This window comes from Bombyx mori, chromosome 14 (genome assembly GCF_030269925.1).
Source record: "Bombyx mori chromosome 14, ASM3026992v2".
Classification (NCBI taxonomy): Eukaryota; Metazoa; Arthropoda; class Insecta; order Lepidoptera; family Bombycidae; genus Bombyx; species Bombyx mori.
Genome location: NC_085120.1, coordinates 2,661,623 through 2,686,070, shown reverse-complemented (window position 1 = coordinate 2,686,070; position 24,448 = coordinate 2,661,623). Strand labels below are relative to the sequence as shown.

The 24,448-nt window shown below is 40.7% G+C and overlaps 1 protein-coding gene across 1 annotated transcript in view; it reads left to right on the top strand.

The window, feature by feature from the left end:
* The first annotated feature begins 9,866 nt into the window (after positions 1–9,866).
* Positions 9,867–24,448, top strand: part of LOC101742142 (nascent polypeptide-associated complex subunit alpha, muscle-specific form) — a 55,437-nt gene continuing 40,855 nt past the window's right edge. The window contains exons 1-2 of the mRNA XM_038015406.2: positions 9,867–10,058; positions 12,380–12,623. The gene's annotated coding sequence lies outside the window, so the exon portion shown is untranslated. The remainder of the gene's footprint in view (positions 10,059–12,379; positions 12,624–24,448) is intronic.

The following is a 24,448-nucleotide window of genomic DNA, read 5'->3' as shown; positions in this document are numbered from 1 at the left end:
GCACCGTTAGAGGATCGGGAGGATCCGAAATGACGTGTGTTGGGCGACGTCGACTGCTTACCGTTTGGTCGGGAGGATCAGCTATGTAAGTATGTAGTTACCGGCAGTCATGATCAGAGGGTTCTCGTTTATCGAAATAGCGCATTGATACCGATTGTAGATACTAATATTTCTAAGTAACGTACTTCATACCTATTCAAAAAAATGTCATAATTTTTTATTTATTGCTTTGTGGTTTGACGATCTCACAGCCCACCTGGTGTTAAGTAGTTACTGAAGCCCATAGACATCTGCAACGCAAATGCGCCACCCACCTTGAGATATATTATAAGTTCTAAGGTCTCAGTATAGTTACAACCGCTGCCCCGCCCTTCAAACCGCTGCTTCACGGCAGAAATAGGCGGGGCGGTGATACCTACCCGTGCGGACTCACAGGAGGTCCTACCACCAGTCATGAGGGTTTTTTTTGTGTGAAACTAAGAAAAAAGATGTGTGGTGTCGTGGGACACCGGATTGGAAACTAAGTTCCTTATTATAAAAATATTAATTTTAAGTTCTATTCGAGGTATAAAGAAAATAAAACTGGAGGTTTCGCAACCACCCACGGCCATTCGGTAACGTGTGAGCTTATTGTGGTACACTTCATTCACGGTTGTTTGCATAAGAGTTAGTGTATTGCGCAAACGAACGCTCTGAGATCGTGGTCAATGAATGTTAAAAAAATATGTTATTTTTTGTAAGTTATTACAAAGTTAAGTCGTACACTCTGTGCATTACTAATAAAAATCTTACGTTACGGACGTTTTTTCCCGGTTAGGGTACCCCTCCGCATTCGTTCCAAAAATAGACATCTGCAATATCAGGCCTAAACATTCCAAGTCCATGTGACGCAGTGGGCGCTCGTCTGCGGCGGAGACACTCAGGCGCCGACCGGGCGAGGTCAGACGGGCTCCAGCCAAAAAGTACACAGCCTCGACATTCATTTATCTCGTTCTGTTTACGTCACTATGTCTCCCATGAATGCGGCTCCATGGCGGAGGTTGCGGGACTATTGATTTGCGAAACGAAGTCTGGCTGTCTTCGTCAATGAACGCTGGTTCGGCGTGTGCTAGAAAATTCGATGATCAGTTGTATGAGTGAATTTTTAATGATAATAATAATAATAAATGATAAAATAATTTGTTGCCTTTCACGCTAGATAAAATAAAAATAAAAGAAAAGAAAACAAGGAAAAGGCAAAAGGTGGTGGCTCAGCTAATGCTATTCAAAATCGATAAAGTACATAGGTCGATAAAAGTATTAACACATTTTTCTTAGCTTGGTATATAATATGTATGTTTGTTTGTAAGGGCATGTATGAACTTCATTTTCAGAAATTTAAAGACGTCTGATTGACTTAAAAATTTGCACGCGTATCAAGTATCGATCAATAAAACACGGGCTCTAGTAACCACTTAACACCAGGTGGGCTGTGAGCTCGTCCACACATCAAAGCAATAAAAAAAATCGTCTCGCATTAAAATACTATAATCTCAAAACTTACTAATTTTACAGGAGAGTGTTTTAAAGGTTTAAGATGTTATATTTTTAATATTAATCATCTTTGTAACATTTATTTTTTATTTTTTACCTGATACATTATTTGTCTTTTAAAGTAAGATAAAATTATGTATTAATTTTGTTAATAGTAGTCAAAATATAGGTAAACAAAAACTAAAACTAAACTACGCTCTTTTGACAGTGTTACTGGTGGTATTAATTGTGGTAGGACTTCATGTGAGTCCGCACGGGTAGGTACCACCACCCCGCCTATTTCTGCGGTGAAGCAGTAATGCGTTTCGGCTTGAAGGGTGGGGCAGCCGTTTTAACAATATTGAGACCTTAGAACTTATATCTCAAGGTGGGTGGCGCATTTGCGTTGTAAATGTCTATGGGCTCCAGTAACCACTTAGCAGTAGCACTAGGTGGCCTGTGAGCTCGTCCACTCATCCAAGCATTAAAAAAAAAAATATATATATGAGAAAAATACTGGTGATACCAAATGATTCCGCATATTAACTCAATTTCGAATATTTTTGGCAATTGTACACTTTTAACGCGAAAAGACAATATGTATAACTTTTGCTTGACTTAATTCAAGGGTCTTTTGTGGTTCTTTTATGGCAATATCGTGCCACGAGAAGTGGTTACGTTTAGGGTTTAGAAATTAGGGAACTGATTGAGAAATTAGATTAGGACTATTATGAAAGACAGATCAGTTTCGTCGCTAATTCGTTCTGTTTCATCGTGATCTGGTGGAATAAAACGCCCGGTGTGCGTCCTCGTATGTATTTTTGCTATACACCGTCGACATGTGAAGGAGTTAGCGGTACAGTCTTAAAGGCTAGTATAACAGTTGACCCACTCTTCGAACCAGAATCGGTGATTGCTTCGCGACGGAAATAGGCAATTTTTTTTTTTTTTTTTTTTATTGCCTTTCTTTGCAGACGAGCATACGGCCCACCTAATGGTGAGTGGTTACCGTCGCCCATGGGCTTCAGCAATGCTAAGGGCAGAGCCAAGCCGCTGCCTACCGCTTAATACTCTCCACAAGCCTCGTTTGAAGAAGGACATGTCATAGCGCTCGGGAAACACCGTGGAGGGGAGCTCATTCCATAGCCGGATGGTACGTGGCAAAAAAGATCTCTGGAAACGCACTGTGGATGACCGCAGTGGCTCCAGGTAGTATGGATGAACTCTACTCCGGTGGCGGGCGGCGCGATGGTAAAAACGAGACGTTGGCATCATCTCGAACAATTCCTCAGAGCACTCCCCATGGAACATGCGGTACAAAATACAGAGGGAACCGAAGTCCCTCCGCAGACCCAGACAAAGTGGTGGAACGGTGGATCCCCTACATGCTCTTCCACCAGTCAACGTTGGTTGGCGATTACAGTATGCTGTCTGAGAACACTGCTACTCGTTTCCCGATTATTATTTTGATTGCTTAGATGGGTGGACGAGCTGGTTTTAACTGGTTACCGCGGCCCGTAGACATCTACAACGTAAATGCCGCCCCCCACCTCGAGATATGAGTTCTAAGGGCTCAGTTTTTACAACACAACGGCTGGCCCACATTTCAAGCCGAAATGCATTACTGCTTTACGACAGAAATAGGCGGGGTAGTGGTATCTACCCGTGCGGACTCACAAGACGTCCTAGCATCCCTTAATCCAACTGTGGGGCTAGGCAATGTGGCCAAGCTGATACTGAAATCCCGCTGGTAAATATTTATTTTATTTTTCTACCGAAATACGTATCTATAACTACGGTATAACATCGGGAATTAAAAATCAAAGCCCGTAAAATTTATACGTAGTATATAAACGGTAGGGATTATTATTATGAGTCCACACAGAGCCATAGGTACGATAGAACCATCACATAGGCAGTTTTTTTTTATTGCCCTTGTAGGCAGACGAGCATACGGCCCACCTGATGGTGGGTGGTTACCGTCGCCCATGGACTTCAGCAATGCCAGAGGCAGAGCTAAGCCGCTGCCTACCGCATATTAATAACATTATAAGTATACATTCACGGGTTCTCTTTGATCATGAAATTTGTTCATGAATACGTCCGTGCGTCGTGTTCCTCAGTGCTAAGGATCGTGACCTTTACGGAATACATACGTAAGGGCTCTCTTGGGAAAATTGCTAGTGGTGGGTTCCCGCGTCCTTCCACAGCAGAATTTCAAAAGCGATTTAGTTCCTCTGGGCTACTGAAGCCCTAGTTCGAGTTAGATGACCGCCGCCCGTTGTTTGACGTTATATTTTTACGGTCGGGTAGGTGGCATACCGACGCCAACACTCCTCTTTTCTCAATCAGGCTTGGGACCGGCAATGGCAGAGTTATATATAACATACAAAAAATAAATAAAAACTAAAATTGCAATCGTGGTAGAAAAATAATAAAATGATCACATTCTCTCTGCTGACCCTTGACTGACCAGTGGTGTTAGATGAAAGTTAAAAAAATCTTGCCACAGATCCTTGGTACTCGTGTAAATTTTCAAGTGAATCAGACGTTGCTGATGTCTACTCACCACTCACGGCCCGTGAGCTCGTCCGCCTACCTAAGCAATACCAAATCTATATATATAAAAATGAATTGTTGTTCGTTAGCTTCGCTAAAACTCGAGAACGGTTGGACCGATTTGGCTAATTTTGGTCTTGAATTATTTGTGGAAGTCCAGGGAAGGTTTAAAAGGTAGATAAATATGAAAATGCTCGGAATTAACAAAAAATAACAATTTTGTTTTTCCTTTGATGTGTCCCCCGTCGGACGGATTCCTTTTGTTTGTTTTAAGTTTATTTTATACAAAAATTTAGGTCTTTTATTTATCGATTGAGGCACTACGAAGTTTTTTTTTTTTTTTTTTTTTATGATTGAATGTTTACTGGTGGCCCGAAGGCCTTTCCAGTTTCACCAGGACAGGTGGGCGAGCAAAGGCTCAGCCAAGAGGGGTGGGATTTGCTAACAACTGCCCGAGTGCCTCCGAAGGAGACCTAACAACTCAAGAGCAATTGTTTCGCGAATGAATCTACTACCGGATCGGAATCGCGACCCGCTGAGAAGATCCGGCGAGAAACTCAGCGGGCTGATGCATGGGTTAGGTTGCACGTCGACCTCTTTGTCGAGTTCGACGAGTACGGTTACCGGGGTCCCTAAGCCTGCCCCTAGTATTAGAGCTGAAGGCATCTAATGCAAAGGTTATTGGATCTGATGGATCCGTAAGGACGTGTCTAGGGCGTCGACGGTGACTGGCTCCTGCATGATCAGGATTCGGGGAGTAGTCAGCGGCGGCAACGATAAGGCGATTATCATGACGCATAGCCTTATCGAAGTATCGTTCCGACGCTGACTTCATGTATTTCCGAATTGATTCGAGGCCCAGGTCGTCGTGTAGGTCAACGTTCCTTACGAACCACGGAGCCCCGACAGCTAACCTGCAAAAACGGGATTGTAGGGATTGGAGGGTGTCTATGTGTGTGCGGGCCGCGTGAGCGAACACCACACTCGCGTAAGTCATGACGGGCCTTATGCAAGTTTTGTAAAGTGTCACCTTGTTCCGAAGGGACATTTTACTCCGCTTACAGATCATGGGGTAGAGTCTACCGAGAATAAACGCGGCACGGTCACGGACTGTTTTTATATGCGGGCGGAATGTCATGGATACATCCAGGGTGACTCCCAGGTACTTGACTTTCCTGGCCCAGGGTATAGGTTGGACGAAGAGGGTGATCGGGGGTGTGAGATTCCTCCTCCTAATCCGGGAGGAAATCCGTGTGGAGCTTCCCCTCTGAAATAGCACCGCAGTACTTTTCGCTGGGTTGATGTCTATGCGCCATTTTCGGAACCACTGTCCTAGGGCTAGGGCTGCGCTCTGAAGCTTCTTCGCGATTAGGGACTTATTTCTACTAGAATAGTAAACAGTCGTGTCGTCGGCGAATAAAGCTAAATGGGTCGGCGGCGACCGGGGAATATCGTTGACGAATAAGCTAAATAGGAGGGGTGAGAGGACAGAGCCTTGCGGGACTCCAGCTGTGAGAGGTCGTGGGGAGGAGCGGGTTCCCTCGACTCGATATCGAAAAGAGCGGTTCGACAAGAAGTCCCGTATGATGAGCACGAGACTATCCGGCACGCCCATGTTGAATAGTTTGAAAATCAAACCATTGTGCCAGACTTTGTCGAACGCTTTTGCGACGTCGAAGAAGAGAGCTCCCGTGTATAACGGCTTTGGTCGATTAAGCCCCACAAGAATGTGCTCCGTGAGGCGGTGCACCTGTTGAACGCATGAGTGATTTGTACGGAATCCGAATTGTTCATCGATGAGAATGCCCTTGGATGAGACGAAGTCTCTGAGGCGTTTGTAGAGCAGACGCTCATACAGTTTGCCTAGAGACATGAGGAGGCTAATCGGGCGGTAGCTCGTCGGATGATTTTTTGGTTTACCGGGTTTATGTATGCCGATAACGTCCGCTTCTTTCCACACCGCGGGAAAGATACAGTTTGCCATAGCGGCATTGAAAATAGATGCCAACATCACGATGAGTTGGACGGGTAGAAGTTTAATAACGCGGTTAGATATACCGTCGGAACCGGGAGCCTTGCGAGGACGTAGGTCTTTGATCAAGTCTTTAACTTCTATCGGGGTGACGGGTGGTAACGCATCCGATGGTGGCAAGGAGGCTCTGCGTTCTACCTCACTGTCTACTAATTCTACATGAACAGGGTCCACGGATTGAGTGCTGGGCGTGCACTGGGTTTGCAATGTATCGGCCAGCAGCTCTGCTTTTTCGTCATCATCGAACGCCGCGAGTCGGCCTGAGGGGCCTACGAGGGGGGGCATAGTTACTACCGTATCCGATTTGAGAGTACGAGCTAAGCGGTAGTAAGACCTTTGGGAGGGCGCGAGTCCTTCTAAGAAATCAGACCATCTGGCATCTCGGACTTCGGCGATGCGAGACTTTACGTCGCGTTGTAGGGCACGCATTCGAATACGATTTTCCGCGGTAGGATACCTGTCGTAGGCGCGTATCGAGGCGTTCTTAGCTCTAAGGAGTTCCCTAATATCGTCGGACAATTTGAAGCGGTGAAGGAAGTCCTCCGCTACAACTTGTTTCGATGACCTATCTAATGTCGAGGTGATGTGTGACGTTAAGATGTCTATGGCTTCAGCGGTATCCTGAGGAGACGGGATAGAGTCCGGGTTAAACGGGAGCGATGGTGGATCAGATTCAGCCAGGCTGATGCCCAGCGTGTGCCAATCCACCACAGTCCTCGTGACGGGAACGGAATCGGGAGCGCGACCGAGCTTCATAACGACGGGACGGTGGTCTGAATCTAACTCTGAAACTACTTCGATCGAGTGTAAGCGCAGAGTTACGTTTTTTAATAACGCTATGTCGAGTATATCCGGGCGATGCGCGATATTTAGCGGATAGTGAGTCGGTGTTAGCGGAGCGACGATATCGAAGGCGAGATCATCGACTAACGCGTCAAGCCGCCTGCCATTCGGGGTTGTGGTGTGTGAGTTCCACCTGATGTGTTTACAATTTAGGTCGCCCGCCAGAATGACAGAGCTCCCCATACCGAGCAGCGCCTCGATATCACTGCTTAGAACGGTCTTATCCGGTGGAAGATAAACGGACGCGATAACGATCGGCGCGTGTCCCGTCAGTGAGATTCGGCACACTGATGCTTCGATATTAGCGAGCGCGGGAGGATCGAGCGGGACGCAATGCAGGGCTCTTCTATAGTAAATGACGGTACCACCACCACGGGCAGAGAGCCTGTCGTTCCTGACCATGTTATAGTTCGCGATTTTAGGGTCACGGCGCGCGGGCTTAAGTAGGGTCTCCTGCACTAAAAAGATATCAATTTGATGGTCACGCAAAAAGTCAGAAGCCTGATCACGTTGATTTGCGAGACCGTAAGCGTTAAAAAATCCTATCGTTACGGATAGGGGCTTTATTCTACTTATATACGCCATTGATTACCGGCGGAGTGAGGGGAGGACGTACGTATTTAATGACGCGTATACGTCGGCGTATTCCTGCACAACGGCGATAAAGTGTTGTGCAGTGGAGGCAGCGTGAATGGCGTCGCCCAAAGCGTTAACGCGCTCAAAGTTGATCGACTGAAAGAAGTCGATCGCTAAAGCGAGATTTTCGGACGCGGTCGGAGGGCAAGTCGCGGGAGAGGGATGAGTCGCGGGGGCGGGACGAATCGCGGAGGAGGGAGTTGTAGCCGTGTTCGTGTACGGCAGCGGTTTTGCCCAGGCCGAGACACTGGGCACCGCCGCCGGAACGAACGCTGGCTTAGCCTGCGACGCAGAGGGTGCCGAGGCTTTGATGTCTGGGCCGGAAGCTCGGAGGCGGTTTTGGCGGGCGACGCGGCGATTTATTTTAGGGGCTCGGGGGCAACCACGGTAATTCGCGGGGTGACCCTGTGTTCAACACAGGACGCAGCTAGGCGGTTCCGTCGCGGTTTTTTGGTCGCGGGCGCAGAGGGCCGTGGCGTGATCGCTCAAACACTTAACACATCGGGGGCGCGCGTGACAGTTACGGGAAGAATGCCCGTACAATTGACAGTTATGGCACTGGCTAGGAGTGCCTTTTTTATGGGGGGCTTCGATGGCGATACCGGAGAGCCTACAGACGGTCCGTATGTTAAAAATTTGCTTACCCTCGGGGGTAGGCTGGAGGGCGACTAGAACCATATTATATGGCTCCCTACCGCGGCCGGTGTGCATGCGGTGCACTGAATTTACTGGTAGGCCTTGTTCCAGAAGGTCGGCCTTGACGAGCTCTACATCTAACTCTTTAGGGATTCCGCGTATTACAACGCGGAGTTCGCGCTCCTCCTGGAGCGTATAAGTATGGAAACTTATACGTTCCTTACGGAGGTAAGAAGAGAGGGCCCTATGGTCGTCGGGTGTTTGAACCTTAATTTGAATGCCGTTCGCGAGGTTACGGGCATTCGTGAAATTCATGCACTACGAAGTCTGCCGGGCTAGCTAGTTCATTAATAAAAATGTATTGAAGTTAATGTAAATTACGTTAAAAAGATTCCTTCACGCACACAGAGACAATTCAAGCTAACGTTAGCGCGTTAAAAATGCTAATTTCAACATTAACAAAATACAACTGAGTAAACAACAACAATAATATATTTAGCTCGCGACGTAAACACGTTTCTGATTGTAACAAACAACAAACAAACACTTCATTAAGACTTTTGAACACAGAAGATGCAACACGAGAAGTCTGGCGAACTCTTCGATTAGCTCGTTAGTCATGTGGACGAGCTCACAGCCCACCTGATGTTAAGTGGTAACTGGAACCCATAGACATCTACAACGTAAATGCGGCACACACCTTGAGATATAAGTTCTAAGGTCTCAGTATAGTTACAACGACTGCCCCACCCTTCAAACCGAAACTCATTACTGCTTCACGGCAGAAAGGCGGGAAAGGCGGCGGACTCACAAGAGGTCCTACCACCAGTGCTTATGAACTTTACTTTGCGGCAGAAATAGGCGGGAAGATTGTGCCTAGACGTATGGATCAAATACACGTACACATTTAGTAAAATAAATTGTGTAAACGTGAAGCCATTAAATTAGTTTTATGTCTGTGAATCTCAAAAAAATACTATAATGTAAACATTATGGTAATTAACAACCAAATAAAAATTAGTATCAAAACTGATTAACACTGTGACAGCCCTAAAAACCGTGACGAAATTTATTCGCTTAATGAAATTAGATAAAAACAACATTATTACCGTAATTGAGGGAAAATTGCTTATTCACATTACTAATTTAGATCCTTCGCGGAGATTGTAGCGGCCCTACGGCTCTACGCCGTAGCGGAACGTAGCATTGCTACGCATTCCTTGACTAAATCACGAATTTATTTAAAAATTGAATTTTTTGTATCAAGCTTTTTGAATATAAAAAAATGTCTTTCAATTAAACATTGTTTGGGAGTCAACCATCAAGAGGTCACGGAAATTTCGTCTAATCACATTCATTCTACTATCCTAGTCTACTTACAGGCTAGGATGGTAAAGATAACCCATTTTCAATACAAGGAGACCTATTTACGAATAAGTCGTGCTCCAAGCAATTCTCAGATTCAGAACGTTGCATACAATTCGCCGGGCGCCGCGGCGTTCGCGGATGCGTTTTATAAAAATAAAACTAACGTATAATCTATGGGCCGGGAACTTTCGTCACTCATACATGCGCGTAGGTACGTTTTGGCGGGTAGGTAGTGCGCATGCCCGGCTATCAGGGGACCGCAGTCATACAACCATTCTTCAGTTGCACGCATTCGTTCGCCGCGGACGCACGTGCGACCGCGTACCCGACGCAAAACCCTCGCACAACCAACAAAAACGTTCAGGAAACCGTTAAAAAAGACCAGAGAGCGTCGAAAAACGTTGCCCGCGTCGAAAGATAAGTGCTAAGCGTCGAAACGCCGTGAAGAAGCTACAAACAGAGGCGGAATACGGTAAACAAATACCCGCTGTGCGAAAGAGATTTTTGTGAATGAAATTTAAGATGGTGGACAGCAGTAGTGACGGCTTGTGTTGTGTGGATGCGATTAACCGATAGACCCACGAGCTGCTCGAGTACGGAATGATTCGATCCTGTATCGTGACCGTAATGGTTCGCCGATAACATATATATATATATTGCAAATGATAATGACATATATCGTACATACCGCGACTGTCAAATATTTATTTTTAGATCGTTCACGAGTCGATAATCTCAACTCGGATGGTCTCTCATTGAAATTTATTATAATTCTGAAGGATCGTGAATGGTTAGAACCAGTGATCGAAGTTGTGGGGCTAACAATGCAATCGATAATGCAACCTTGCCGGTTCTACATTTACGTTTCACTCGTAAAGATGCAATGTTTAAACTTAATTAAGAAGACGTCGACGTCATTAATTTGAAATATATCGAAGGGTAAAAGGATATTTGGTTTAATTTTCCTTAATTCCCGATAATTATCTTAGTAATTAAAGATCCGTTTTGATTTGATATTAAAGCATCAACAGTTCGATGTTTTTAATTGAACTTCAATTAAGTTTACTCCGTTCAAATAGCCAAAAAAGTTTTTTGTTATGATATTTTTTTTTTCAAATATTTAAACTTTGTATGACTCTCATGTAAAGTTACAAAAATGTCACTTAAACCAAATAATAGCCTTTTCATTCCTCGATATTTTAAACAAATCCGTCATATTCATTTCCGAGAAGACTTTAAAATGATATGTACAATGCAAATTAGGAAGTATTCAATTTAAATTAAAAGTGATTTTACGTTTTAATCTCGCGTACTTTGTTATCATAATATTGTCGTCAACGTTTTACGGATATTTTACAGTTTTTATTACATTCACATTGGATCGAAGTAGTTATACATTGACATTTGAATATTGTGGTTGAATGTTTTCAAATTTTCTCTGACATGTTTACACGGATTAACCGCGATAAATAAACAAATTAAATGTCAATTTTTTTTTTAATGATCACTTTCCTCGTCCCTGTTCTCTGTGGGACATAAAGCCTAATTTTCAATAGGAATGTACCAAAGCTTTCTCAACTCTATTCAAACAGGAACTATAGTGGTGTACCTGCGTGATATTTTTACGCTTCGTACCTCCCTATCAATAATTTTGTCTTCTTAAATACAACGGCCGTCTGGTGTAGTGGTAAGTGACATGGTCACTACATAAGGGGGTCGCGGGTTCGAATCCCGCCAAGGGAAATATATTTGTATGATAAATATAAATGTATTTTCCAGGGTTATGGATGTATATTAAATATGTGTATGTGTATAATAAAAATCTTATATTTATTTCCGTTATCTAGTACCTGTAACACAAGTTCTTTACGAACTTATCACGGGACCAGTTAACGTGGCGTTATTGTTAGTAAATATTTATTATTTATTTATTATTATTTATTTATTTAATTATTATATAAAATTCAAAAAAAAAAATTAGTTTAATAACACTCTTTGTTAGACGGTGTCTGAAACCTACTATATTAAGATACGCCACAACCTATATATTCGTCTATATTAAGGTTCACTATTTTATATCAATTAATGACCTAACAAGCTCCCAGCCTATTTAGGTCAGAAGGTCCTACAACTGGATTTATCGAGTTAATTTGATTAATTAAATATAGAGATGGGCTTTAAAAGAAAGTGTCGTATAATGCGACCAAAGGGCTCACCATAGAATGGGCACAGCGCATTTTGAGCTTTATATGAGCTTACTAAGAACATAAGGCAATAAGGGCAGAACATATTGTGAGCCCAGCTAAGTATTACTACCCCACCTGCTTCTGCTACGAAGCATAAGTACCTTCCAGTCTAATCATCATCATCATCATCATCATCATCAGCCTTTATCTGCCCACTGCTGGACATAGACCTTAAATAATTAATTAATTAATTCCAGTCTAATACGTCAGCTATATTCTAATACTTATAGCTCTAACTTAACTATATGACTTATAAGAATTCTAGCTCATGTATGGCAGTTACTAGTGGTAGGACCTCTTGTGAATACGGGTAGGTACCACCACCCTACCTATTTCTGCCGCGAAGCAGTAATGCGTTACGGTTTGAAGGGTGGGGCTGCCGTTGTAACTATACCGGGAACTATACTGGTTACGTCATAGATGTCTATGGGCTCCAGTAACCGCTTAACACCAGGTTGGCTGTGAACTCGTCCACCCATCTAAGCAAAGTTTATTTTTAAGCAATACAATAAAGATCGAGATCTTTAAAGAGATGTTTTTGTTCCAGATCATTCATCAGCAGACGAATGTTTAAGTGATCCCTTACTCGTTACGATTAAGCAGTGAAATGGACTTCAAATAGATCGTTCCGAATCTGTGTAAATTGAAATTATAAATAAGCATTCGTGTATTATTACTGGAACTAACCTAAAACTTGTCCTCCACAATGAAGCGAAGATATTGTCACCGGCGCGCCCCGCTATGACTAACCTCAGCAGGGTCTTCCAAGCTGTCAGAAGAATATGACAAAGGTATTTTTATTTTAAAACTAGCTGACTTTTAAAACTTGTTTTGCCATATATAAGATTTGTAGGGAAGTTAAAGTTTTTAATTACCAAAAAAAAAATAAGGGTTGATCGTAGAGAGGTGAAAATTTGGGGTTGTATGTATTTTTGTATGATGTATCATAAAAAAATAAAAACGAAAAATGTTGATTAAAAAATTTAAAAATAAATTGAGGGGTGGACCACCCTTAACATTTAGGGGAATGAAAAATAGATGTCCGATTCTCTACTCTGGCCGATATACACGCTAAGATTCACGAAAATCGGTCGAGCCGTTTCGGAAGAGTTCAATCACGCACACCGTGACACGAGAATTTTATATATTAGATTTACATTGGCGGACTTAATGCCTAAGGCATTCTCTGCCAGTCAGCCGAAGGTAGTGCAGATATATTCCTCAAATTAATAATTATACTCGATTATCGTATAAGATCATCTAAGCTGATGTTACTACTCTTAAATTTACAGTTTTAATAGATTCATGAAATACTAGATAGAGGTCCCGCAGTAGTCGAAATTCGACAATAATTAATTGGAATTGTAAGTTTGTACACTATTATGATTGTATTTTATACTTCTATAATCACAAATTTCGCCAAGGCTACTCTATAAAAAAATATTAATAAAGACAAACAATATTTAATCTATTCTCAATTTGACCACAGACGTCAAGAACAAAAGTTTCACAATAAATAGTATGCATGCATGTGTGCGTCATATAAATGATATGTAGTGTGTGTAATGTTTTCTTTATTGATTTCATGTATTTTTTATGCATTATTAAAAAAAAATATTAGCATTATGCACTTCTTCTCTATATTCTGTATAAGTGAGGAAAATTTCATACTCCTGCGTCCGCGCAATTTTCGTAAAAAGGGATACATAGTTTTTGCTTCACGTATTAATATATAGATAAAGTGATTATGAAAACTTTGTGATGTTCTTGTTCTTGCTTTAGTTTAAGCTAAAATACATAACGAAATATAAACGGCCTTCCTCCTGCCAATAACATTGTAAGTAAATACTAGGTCTTTAAATATAATTTTTAGAATAACCTTAAAATATACGTGCCCAATTTTGATGCTCTGACATGAGACATACGCGTGCTGGGCCCACGCACGTTTCGGCTCTATCCCGAGATCCCATTTCATTTTATTTGACGCCGGATACAGACACGCGAACTAGTGACCGAAGGATCTTCTAAGTGGGTCGCGTTTCCGATCCGGTGGTAGATTCTGCGAAGCACTGCTTTTGCTAGAGTTCGTGTTAGCAATGTCGTCAGGTTTGAGCCCCGTGAGCTCACTAAGATTACGCTGACCATCTCTAGACCATCAGCTTAGGTAGGAAAAAAAACAAAATATACCAACAAGAAACTTATTTCCAATCAAACCCGAAGCTACGTGATACAATGAAAAGGAAAAAAACGTAAAATCTATGTATAACGAAATTAAATTTCCCGCATCATAAATAAACCAGCATTTTAGGCCCATTAACTGGTGACCCTCCTATAGGGGGTCTTATAAGGGGGGCTTTGGTGAAATTTTCTTTTCGTGTTAGAGTGGAACCGTGTTGTTAAAATACTGTTTCATGGTAGAATTACTTATACAACAGAATATACAGATGCAAAACCCAAAACATTTTTAATCAGTTCAAACCTCTCGTAACTCTGACCGCTCGAGTCGCAACTCGAACATCAAATGTACCTATAAAAGTATTTATAAGCTCGCGTACTGTACGCGCCCCACATCTCCTTATGAGAGGATCGTTATTAGAATAGTTCCACCCTTGGAAATTCTATAAATAGAAAATAGGTTTACGCTACTTGGAGGTTTTCTTTTTGACAATGTACACGAATTGGATTTTAGGGCAACAAAATCCATAACTTCGTATGTGGCTTTTCAGTTCAGTTTAGTTCAAACAAAAATTTTAAATCGATTTTGTTCGTATTGTTTGTTTGTTGTCATTTTGATTTGGTGTTAAAACTAATTGTTATCATTTAAAATTTACTTTCTATAAGTTAGAACCTTCGAACTTATATGTAAAGGTGGGTGGCGCATTTACGTTGTAGATATCTATGGGCTCCAGTAACCACTTAACAACCAGGTGGGCTGTGAGCTCGTCCACCCATCTAAGCAATAAAAATAAAAAAAGTCGAAGAAATCCGAGTATCAAAAATAGCTTTAACATTATGTTATTTCGGTCGTCCTTGACTCCTGCAATCCGACGGTGGAGAGGCGACGTCGCCGTCTCCGCCATGTTTACTGTTCTCACGCATTATTGAGTAGAGACTTGTGATGTTTCGAATGTCACTTATGAAGTCCAAAATTTAGATGCGCCGACCGTAATAGGCGCGTTTGATCGATGTCTGTAGTCTTTTTTTTCCTACCTATTCCTATAGCCACGAGGGGTTATTCTAGATTCGCCGAATTAGTAGGTGAGCTCACGGGCTCAAACCTGACGACGTTGCTAACACGAACCCTAGCAAGAGCCGTGCTTCGCAGAATCTACCACCGGATCGGAAACACGACCCACTGAGAAGATTCGGCGAGAAACTCAGTAGGCTTTGTCTGTAGGTTAATTTACTCGCCGAGCTCTTCGTCGCAAGCGATGGGTTCGACGAGGACGGTGACCGGTGCTTGGAGTACCTAAAAGCACCGTTAGTGGGTCGGGGGGTCCGAAATGACGTGTTTAGGGCGACGTCGACTGTTTACCATTTGGTCCGCAGGATCAGCTATGTATAGTTAGTTACCGGCGGCCACGATGAGAGGGTTCTCATGTCGTGCCGTTTTATCGAAATGAGCTTTAGTCAATCGAGCAGCCAATTTATTCTACGTAAAACCCTTAAAATTATAATTTGCGTAATTACTGGTGGTAGGATCTCTTGTAAGTCCGCACGGGTGGGTGCCACCATCCCGCCTATTTCTATCGTGAAGCAGTAATGCGTTTCGGTTTGAAGGGCGGGGCAGTCGTTGTAACTATACTGAGGCCTTAGAACTTATATCACAAGGTGGGTGGCGCATTTACGTCGTAGATGTCTATGGGCTCCAGTAACCACTTAAAACCAGTTGGGCTGTAAGCTCGTCCACCCATCTAAGCAATAAATAAAAAAAGAAAGCTGTAACAATCGCGTGTGCGCATCCGGTTACTACACAATTCCTAACATTTGTTGGAGCGATATTAAAAATCCATCAGCCCATTAGTTGCGATACTATAGATGTTAAATGTTCGCGGCGTTTTCATTCAAAGCGAAATACATTTTCAGGAATATACGACAAAGGGAGAACTTCCACCGAGCGGGTGATATTGCTCGGTAGACCGACGGTCCAAATGTTGTTTTTTTTTGCTACCTATGCTGATAGCCTTGAGAGGCTATTTCAGCTTCGCCCTATCGTTTGTAGGTGAGCTCACGGGGCTCAAACCGGAGTGTTACTAACACTGATCCTAGCAAGAGCAGTGCTCCGCAGAATCTACCACCGGATCGGAAACGCGACCCACTGAGAAGATCCGGCGAGAAGCTCAGTGGGCTGTGTCTATGGGTTAGTTCGCTCGCCGAGCCCTTCGTCGCAAGCGACGGGTTCGACGAGGACGGTGACCGGTGCTTGTGGTGCCTAAAAGCACCGTTAATGGATCAGGAGGAACCGTAATGACGTGCTTTAGGCGACGTCGACGGTTTACCATTCGAGAAATGTTGTTGTTCGGAACTTGTATATATGCGAGCTTATCTTGAAAATGTCGTAAGCGAGATTCAGGCATCTGTCAAATATCTTGCGTTGTATGATGGCTACCGCCACATATTGTGCGTGTTGATGTATGATGGTACATTTTGTATTTACCATCAGACCAGACCGGATTTATTCTTATACAATCACTCGTTTACTCTGACTCGCGCAGTAATGGACTTTTTTTATCATTCGTAAGGTGTGTTATGAAAGTGCACGATCATGTGCCATAAACCTGCCTATTTCTGCCGCGGAGTAGTAATCCATATCGTTTCAAAAGTTGGCCGGTGGCCATGCATTTGCGGGAGGCAGCGGCTTGGTTCAGCCCCTGGCATTGCTGAAGTCCATGGGCGACGGTAACAACTCACCATCAGGTGGGCCGTATGCTCGTCTGCCTAACCGGGCAATTAAAAAAAAACATTGCTGAGACTTCGACTTAAAAACACAGATTTAAGATCCAAATTTACGTATTCCAAAAATCATTTTCATCCGATATTGTGTACAGTATTACATTTGCTTTTTCTTGAGATGGGCTTTATTGCTTAGATTGTAAACAAGCGCACGGCCCATCCAGTGTTAAATGCCGCCACCCACCTTGAAGCATCAGTTCTAAGTCCCAGTTTTACAGTACAACGACTGACCCACCCTTCAAACTCAAACGTATTACTGCTTTACGGCAAAAATAGGTAGGGTAGTTAAAAATACCTATGCCGCCTCACAATACTAGTAAGAATACCTTAAAAATAGAGCCATAAATATGTATATGTTAAAGAAACTATTAAGCATTAAAAAAAAACAGTTAAGAACCACTTTCTCCGGTATTTTCATTCAATTGAATAATTTAATTGGTAAATTAATGAGTTTGTATTTTGAATTAAAAAAAAAACTTTGAGAATCGTCAATTTTTCTTCTTCGAAATTTCAATGACAGAACGAAATGGAAATTATTTTACACGAAGCGAATCTAAATCTTGAGGCCTTAGTGATTATGGTCTAATTTCAAAATACTAGTCTCATCACATAAACATCATTTAAAAATACACAATCAATCTAAATCATTAACCAATTAATTCACACACACAATTACATAATAATAACATCTGTCTCATTGGACTTCTTAATTGAAATAGAGTATAGTCATTTTCGAATTTTTATTTAATAGGTAAATTAAAAAGTATGTATTTTGAATTTAAAAAAAAAAACTTTGAGAATCGTCAATTTTTCTTCTTTGAAATTTCAATGACAGAACGGAATGGAAAATATTTTACACGAAGCGAATCTAAATCTTGAGGCGTTAGTAATTATGGTCTAATTTCAAAATACTACTTAGTCTCTAGTCATTTTCGAATTTCAAAACGGATCTAAACGACTTTGTATCCCCGATGTCGGTTATTGTTCACTGAATTTACTAACCGTCTGCCAAAACCGTACTATTATATGTAGTTACAATAAATAAAGAGCGGCTGGCGATAATGCTGTCCACGGTCGGGCTCCGAGCCAAGACCTGCAGTACTGCATCGGCTGCATCTTAATTTAACGAAGCTAATTATTTAAAAACACTTTTTACGGAATAATGACGTCGATTTTGTTCTCAAGAAGTATTTAAATAAAAAAGAAATATAAGGAATTTTCGCAAAATCTAAAAATTAAGTTTGAAAAACAACGGCTTAGACTCGGACTGGATATTTAGACATGACTCTCGATAAAGACAAAGAAAAAAAAATTATAAGAATATAAAATAGAAAAAAATTGAGAAAGACAATCAACTCTAACAATGAACCTAAAATTAAAAAAAAACAAATACATATAATAACTAAAATATATTATTAAAAACATTTAATTTTGTAGTCTTGAGATAATTTCTGAATCTTCAAAATATTTGACTCTTGTAGTGTAGAGTAAATAATTCAATAAAAAAAGTTAGATCAAACAGTACTTATTATTTAATTAAAAATCAATTTTACTCGTAAATAGTCTGGTAAATATAGCTTGACTAAATTGACCGAAAAAAAAAAAATTTTTTTTATACATTGTTTAATTTACATTTTTTTAACTTAACATAATCCTAGAAATATCACTCTGCCCACAATCTTGCATAGCAAGCTATGTTTGACAAACTATAATGACTGACAAACAAAATAATCGTACTTAGATGCCATAAATACAAACAAGTATCTACCCCAGCTTACACATTCCACAAAAGTAGTCGTGCTTAATGGTTTATTAAGTGACAGCTGTGAGTAGGCACTTTTGACAGTTGACACATTGACCCTAAGTCATTCATATTGTGTTGTGATGTTGTAGGTACATATTAACTCCATGGTTGTGATGTAACCCTCCGGTAATAACTTGACGCCGAATAAGCAGTGAGCTCATCTCTCCATAAACAAGCAGAGAGTAGTTCAATTTTTCCAACTGGAAAGGCAAAGGTATCATAACGTATAGCCTAATCTTTTATATTATTTTTTATGAAAAATGATAGTAGTGAAATGAAATGAAGTTGATTATTTTGAAACATTAATCAATTGGCATGAAATTAAAGGAAATGTAATGAGATGTGATGATAAGAATGAAATATAATCTCAGTAAAATGGTGGTTATTTACTGAGATTTTTTACGAGAAGCTACGTCCTGCGGCTTTGTTTTATTATCCCATATTTGTGCACTTTCACAGATATTAATTTTCTTATATAGATATGTATAAATGAATTGCTGTTTATTAGTCTTGCTAAAACTCGAGAACGGCTTGACCGATTTGGCTAATTTTGGTCTTGAATTATTTGTGGAAGTCCAGAGACGGCTTAAAAGGCAGATAAATATAAAAATGCTCGGCATTAAATAAAAATAACAATTTTGTTTTCCCTTTGATGTGTCCCACGTCGGACGGATTCCTTAAGTTTGCTTTAATTTTATTTTATACAAAAGTTTAGGTCTTTTGTCTATCGATTGAGGCACTACGAAGTCTGCCCGGTCAGCTAGTTAATTAATAAACCACCGTTTTTTACACATTTAATCCTGAAGAAATAGACAAAATCGTTTCTCGCGTTCCCGCCAAAAAGTCCTGTAATGTAGACTTTTTAGAGGTTTTTCGAGAAACCTTTGACGTCACTCGTTTTCATAGCTAAGAGACTGCGAAACGCCCCCGCACTGAAAAGGTTGAGTTTGGCTATCATCTCGGGAACAGAGCTGCATTGGGAGCTTACAAAGAAGTCTTTATGCGCAGCCTTTTATGTTGGGCGGTATTCTGATAAAATCTCTTTTGTGCTGCAAGTTTTATAATTACGACACAAACAGACGAAATATGCGCTATTCATGCTATGCTTTCGACTTTAAGCTCATTCATTTTTTTTTATTGCCCTTATAGGCAGACAAGCATACGGCCCACCTGATGGTGAGTGGTTACCGCCGCCCATGGACTTCAGCAATGCCAGGGGTAGAACCAAGCCACTGCCTACCGCGTAATACTCTCCACAAGCCTCTTTTAAAGAAGGATATGTCATAGCGTTCGGGAAACACCGTGGAGTGGAGCCCATTCCATACCCGGTAGGACGTCTTGTGAGTCCGCACGGGTAGGTACCACCGCCCTGCTTATTTCTGCCGTGAAGCAATAATGCGTTTCGGTTTGAAGGGTGGGGCAGCCGTTGTAACTATACTGAGATCTTAGAACATATCTCAAGGTGGGTGGCGCATTCACATTGTAGATGTCTATGGGCTCCGGTAACCACTTAACACTATGTGGGCTGTGAGCTCGTCCACCCATCTAAACAGTAAAAAAAAAATAAAAAAAATCTATAGCAGTAATTTACCTCGTGCTTTTGTATATGCTAATACTCTATAAAAGCAGAAATAATTATTGCAATCCATTTTCATTGTTCTGTTAGATATAAATTTGGGGTTATTTCATTTGTAAAGATAGACAATAAAACCGCTCATGAACCTCCGGGATCATTTGAAGTTTTCGCTAGTTTTTCCACGCGATTCACAACTAGAATCCGAGATTGGAGGATGTGGAGAGTCTGTAGCGTTGACTCATATTTTCCGTAATGATGGTGATTTTTTTCCGAACTTTTTATTTATTGTCACTCTAATCAGCCAGGGCTAGCAGGCCATCGGATACGGAAATAGTTATTTACAAATAGAGATATATAAAAGTCGATGTATGTATGTATGTATATTCCTTGTAGACTTTGACACTACTAGACTGAATTACAATGAAATTTTCAGGAATCTTCAGATCAGCGTAGGGATCTTGTTAAGTCAAATCAAAAATCAGTCAGAAAAGTGGACCGGGCTTGATAAGTGATTTTATAGGCTGCGTATGTAGCATCACAGTGAAAATGACAGCATATCAGTTCAAAGCAACGCTAATACATGTTTTTTTTTATTTCTTTTTTTATTAGGCACGCAATACACATTAAGTACCACCTAAAAATAAATACACAAAAAGTAACAAGTAAAAAAATAATAATATATACTTATGATATATTTCGTTTTACCAAATTGGTAAATGGTTACGTCCTATGCATATGATAATCAATAATCATATGAACTCCTCCTACTCCTGCCAGTTCTCCTATAAATCTCTTAATTACATTTTACAGCGCCCACGTGCAGAGATGGGTGCCGACATTCTAAGCTACCACATAACTTTATTTTCTACTAGCGATCCGCCCTCGCTTCGCTTCGGAATCATTAAATTTTATTATTGATAACTGAGTCCCGCGATATTACCCGCGGTTAACATCGTACCGCGGGTGACGCCGCGGGGTGAAGCTAGTCTAAAAAAAGTAGCTTAAGTTACTCCTTATATCATCAGCTACCTATCAGTGAAAGTCTCGTCAAAATAGGTCCAGCCGTTCCAGAGATTAGCTGGAACAAACAGACAGACAGACAAAAATTGTAAAAAATGTTATTTTGGTGTATATACCGTATATATGTATTCATATGTATGTAGTAAAAAGCGGTTATTTCAATATTACAAACAGACACTCCAATTTTATTTATGTGTATAGATAAAACAATCTAATTCATATTACGCTAACCCAATAAATGGTTCTAAAGGGATCGCGTCGCCCGTAATTTTTCAATCACAAAACTAATAGCCAATATCCTTTCAAAGATTTAAAATGTAATGAACCGTTTCGCCTCAGGGTAAACAATGTCTCGGTGGTGACTGCGATGCAGCGCTGTGCAACTAATCAACTTAACAACGAACAAGATCAATTTTAATCACAACGAGAGCTCTATAAATAAAAGTGACATATCTATATATATATAAAAGAAAATCGTGTCAGTTACACTATTTATAACTCAAGAATGGCCGAACTGATTTGGCTGAATATTGGTGAGGAGGTAGCTTAGAACCAGGAGAAGGACATAGGATACTTTTTATCACGTTCCCATGGGACGTGACATAAAACGTGATATGACAAAACGCAAATGATATGGAATAATAAAACGCAACTGATATGGAATAACAAAACGCAACTGACAGCTAAACGTAATATATTCTATGGTTAAGTATAGTAGAATTTTGAAGTTGACCGTCTCAAATATATTAAGTGTATAATCTATGGTTGACCGGTTGATGTGTTTGAAACAGTTTTTTTTTTGGCGGGAACGCGAGGAGTGGAGTTGTGTGATTTGTTTTATTTTGTCTATTTAGTGTTTCTTCGGGTTTAAATGTGTAATAATGGTGGTTTATTAACCGTTTAATATCTGTGAAAGTGCACAAACGTGGGAAAATGAAACAAAGCCGCTGGACGTAACTTCTCGTGATCCTCCAAAAAGTCCACTGAAAAAATCTTAGTAAATGACCACCATTTTACTGAGATTATATTTCATCCCATTTCATTTCATCCCAGTTGATTAATGTCTCAAATTAATCATCTTCATTTCATTTCACTCCATAATATCATTTTTCATAAAAATACTAATATAAATAAAATAAGACATGACTTAAAGGTCTCAGATACCGGGTCATAAAATCCCTTAAAAAAAAAATTTTTTTGAAGTTGACCGTCTCAAATATATTAAGTGTATAATCTATGGTTGACCGGTTGATGTGTTTGAAACAAACCGTGTGGCGGAACAAAGTTCGCCGGGTCCACTAGTTAAGGTATAAAAGCTACATATCGTCTTCTCGCATTTAAACTGTACAATCTCAAAACTTACTAATTTTACAGGAGAGTGTTTTAAAGGTTTAACATGTGATATTTTTAATATTAATCTTACAATATTAATTTTTAATTTTTACCAGTTACATTATCTGCCTTTTATAGTAAGATAAAATGATGTATTAATTTTTTTAATAGTATTCAAAACATAGGTAAACTAAAAAAATCTAAACTACGCTCTTTTGACAGTACTTATGAGAAAAATATACTGGTGATACCAAATGATTCCGCATATTAACTTAATTTCGAATATTTTAGTGTACACTTTTAATGCAAAAAGACGAATTATCTCTTTGAACTTGGTCACTCAATTGGACGGCCCGCCTAATGCTTTATCTAAGTCCGCCCCTGGGATCTCGACGCATGATTAATTCGCAGCAAACTTAGAACGGTGGTACCAACCTCCGATGTGTTAAAATATGTTTTGCGTTGTCGGATTTTCTTTAAAACAAATAACATTGTTATTTTTAATATCACAATTATCACTTGCAAGCTTGACTTTTATCACGTGTTACGCGTACTAATACTGCTGGTGGTAGGACCTCTTGTGAGTCCGCACGGGTAGGTACCACCACCCTGCCTATTTCTGCCATGAAGCAGCAATGCGTTTCGGTTTGAAGGGTGGGGCAGCCGTTGTAGCTCTACTGAGACCTTAGAACTCATATCTCAAGGTGGGCGGCGGCATTTACGTTGTAGATGTCTATGGGTAACTACTTAACACCAGGTGGACTGTGAGCTCGTCCACCAATATAAGCAATATATATATATTTTTTTAAATTGTCCGATATACCTAAATACAGTCTTAAACAATTGTTGACATGCATTGGACTTATAACAGTTATCCAAAAATTCCATCCATCCAACATATCCAACAACAATACTCTGAGGAATTATTCGAGATGATCCCTCATCTCCTTTTTACCGTCGCACCTCCCGCCATCGAAGCAGAGTTCATCCATATTATCTGGAACCACTGCATTCACCGACACTGCGTTTCCAAAGATCTTTTCTGCTACTTACCATCCGCTTTGGAATGAGCTCCCCTCCACGGTGTTTTCCGAGCGCTATGTCATGTCCTTCTTCAAACGAGGCTTGTGGAGAGTAATCAATGGTAGGCAGCGGCCTGGATGTACCACTCGCATTGACGTCCATGAGCGACGGTAACCACTAACCATCAGGTGGGCCGTACGCTCGTCTGCCTACAAAGGCAATAAAAAAAAATAACTTTGATGTAAGAATTAACACTATCCATCTTAGTTAACTAAATAGCGGGGTTACGCCGATTTACATCATCATAGGTCTCGTATGAATCTGATGTAATTTGTAATTTTACCAATGCATGTAGTCTAGTATCACAACAAGCAAATCTCTTTGTAAATCCTTACAGCTATATCCTACAGCTATATCCTATATACCAGTCCGCGATTGACGTCACAGCATTGATTTTCCATCGGGTCCCATCGCTGTCCCACACCGCTTTCACAAGCTCAGATCTAAACATAGACACCCTAGTAACGTCACGGCTCTAGAATAAAGCTCATTCGGTATATTTAATCTATACTAATATATAAATCTACAGTGGTTTCTACGGATGTTCCGTTATAACTACTGAACCATGCATCCGACTGACTTGAAACTTGGTATCCATGTAGAAAATACATGTACTTAATGGATAGGCTAATATTTATATGAGTGTTGGACCCCCTAATAATAATGACAATAAATAATAATGTTAATTTTAAATGCGCAGCGAAACGGGCGACTACGGCTAGTATATAATAAAGATATAACAGAAAATTTGAGATATATCCAGTAAATTATATTTTGCGTAGTAACTAGAAAGGATGGTGCGGCATAAAAAAAATTGGTATTCAATAGTACCACGAAGCTGTAATCCA